Genomic DNA, 2,979 nt, shown 5'->3' with positions numbered 1-2,979 from the left:
GGAGCTGGGCACCGGGAACCCTGTGTATTGGCTACAACAATCTGGCGTGGGGGTTGCAGCCAGACTCAGTGGCACACGCCTATAGTCCCAGGTACTTGCACTGGATTCTCCATTTGCTGAGGTGGGGTGGGGAAGGAAAGGAACATACCTTAGCTCAAAATTCTAGCTGTTCCTTTTGTCAGTATAGTTTTTGGAATAAATGTTTCCTAGTGGGCTGTATGCTAACAAGGCCATTTGTAGACACTTAAAATACATTGATTTTTTTATTCAAATTCAAGTCAGTTAACATGCAATGCAATATTAGATTCATGTGTAACATATGGTGGTTCAAAATTCCCATACAACACCCAGTGCTCATTATGAGTGCACCCCTTCATCCCCATCACCTACTTCCCCAAACCCTCCATTCACCTTCCCTCTGGTAACCATCAGTTTGTTCTCTATACTTAAGAGTATAATTGGTGTGCTTACATGCTCCATGGGTTAAAGCCATGACTCTTGATTTGGGCACATGTCTTGAACTCATGGTTCCTGAGATCGAGCCACACATTGGTTCCTGTACTGACACCACAGAAAATGCTTGGGATTCTCCTTCCCTCTTCCTCTGCCCCTCCTCCCATTTTCTCTCAGAAAAAAACATTGTTAAAATGTTTATACTACCCAAAGCAATCTAGACATTCAATGCAAGTAATTCAAAGCAAATATCCCTCTCAACTAATCCCAGAATTTTTCACAGAGCTAGAACCAATAATTCTAAACTTGTAATGGTTGAGGCCCCTGGGTGGCTCAGTTGGTTAAGCGTCTGACTTCGGCTCAGGTCATGATCTCACAGTCCGTGAGTTCGAGCTCTACATTGGGCTCTGTGCTGACAGTTCAGAGTCTGGAGTCTGCTTCAGATTCTGTGTCTCCCTCTCTCTCTGCCCCTCCCATGCTCATGCTCTCTCTCTCTCAAAAATAAATAAAAACACTTCAAAACTAAAATTATCATGGAACCACAAAAGACCCTGAATCTGCAAAGCAATCATGAAAAAGAAAAAAAAACTGGAGGCATCACAATTCTGGATTTCAAGCTATATTACAATGCTATAGTCAGCAAGACAGTATAGTACCTGCATAAAAATACACACATAGATTAACGTAACAGATTGTAAAACCCAGAAACCGACCCATAACTATATGGTCAACTAATCTTTGACAAAGCAAGAAAGAGTATCAAATGGAAAAATGAGAGTCCCTTCAACAAGTGGTGTTGAGAAAACTGGACAGCAACATGGAATTGTAATGAAACTGGACCACTTTGTACAATACACACAAAAATAAATTCAAAATGGATGAAAGACCTAAATGTGAGACAGGAAACCATAAAAATCCTAGAGGAGGACACAGGCACCAACGTCTTTGACCTTGACCAGAGCAACTTCTTACTAAACATTGTCCCCAGAGGCACCAGAAACAACAGCAAAAATGAACTATTGGGATCTCATCAAGATAAACAGGTTCTACACAGCAAGGAAATAATCAACAAAACTAAAGGCAACTGACTAATGGGGGAAGATATTTGAAAATGACATATCAGATAAAGAGTTAGTATTCAAAATATATAAAGAACTTATCAAACTCAACACTCAAAAAAAAAATCCATCATGGATAAAGAAGATGTGGTATATCAATACAATGGAGTATTACTCGGCAATCAAAATGAATGAAATCCTGCCATTTGCAACTATGTGGATGGAACGGGAGGGTATCATGCTAAGTGAAATGAGTCAGTCAGAGAAAGACAAAATCATATGACTTTACTCATATGAGGTCTTTAAGAGACAAAACAGATGAACATAAGGGAAGGAAAACAAAAACAATATAAAAACATGGAGGGGGACAAAACAGAAGAGACTCATAAATACGGAGAACAAATTGAGGGTTGCTGGAGAGGTTGTGGGAGGAGGAATGGGCTAAATGGTAAGGGGCACTAAGGAATCAACTCATGAAATCATTGTTGCACTATTTGCTAACTAATTTGGATATAAATTTAAAAAAATAAAAAAAAAACATGTTAATGAAAGAAAAAAAAGGAGAAGAAAATTACCTCCAGATGATCATGTCCACTATGAAAGCCGACATCTGACAGCATATTGAACAGAAAAATACGAAAACCATTCCTTCTACATCAAGATCAGACAATGATGATCACCCCCAACGTACGTATTCAACATGATAACGTGAAGAATAAACATGCTGCCTCAAACCATATCAACGTGTCACATTGCTGATTTGGATGGAAGTCACATGAGAAACAGCCAGTCCAAGGACACTCAGACCATCCTTTGTCCCTTGACAGCACGAAATAAATCTCCCTTGGGAAAACTCCCTTACCTGTTCCAGGAGGGAAGAACTATCCTTAGCACCAGAATAAGGAACACAGGGACAAGAAGGCTGTGAAAACAAACCTAGTTACTTGTTGACTAATTAAATACCCCCAAACCCACACCTTTGCCTTAACTCTTGCCAAATCGAATGTTTTGTTGTCTGAAAGTCACAAGTGCCACCTGCTTTGTACATTCTCTGGGTGTCATATCATTAGGAAGGCCATGCACTTGCAAAATGAAATTTATCCTCCCCTTGAGATCAGTCTTATGTCAATTGAATCCTTACACCAGGTAAAACCCCAGAAGAAGGGAAAAGCATTCTTCTCCTACAACTGAAATAATTACTCACAAACTTTGGCAATAAAAAGAAATAAAAGACATTTAAAACAGTGAGAAGGAAGAAAAATTGCCTGTTTGCAGATGACATGATCTTAAACATAACAAAAGCCTAGAGATACCACAAAAAATATTAGAACCCGTTTTTAAAAATGAGGAGAAGTGCAGGATACATAATGAACAAAAATGAATAAAAAATAAACCACCTGTGATTCTACACACCAGCGTGGAAATATATGCAAAACAAATAACCAAATTATAGAAGTGAAAATTTCAC

Source organism: Panthera tigris, chromosome B3 (assembly GCF_018350195.1).
Source record: "Panthera tigris isolate Pti1 chromosome B3, P.tigris_Pti1_mat1.1, whole genome shotgun sequence".
Taxonomy (NCBI): Eukaryota; Metazoa; Chordata; class Mammalia; order Carnivora; family Felidae; genus Panthera; species Panthera tigris.
Note: the sequence above shows the minus strand (reverse complement) of the source record.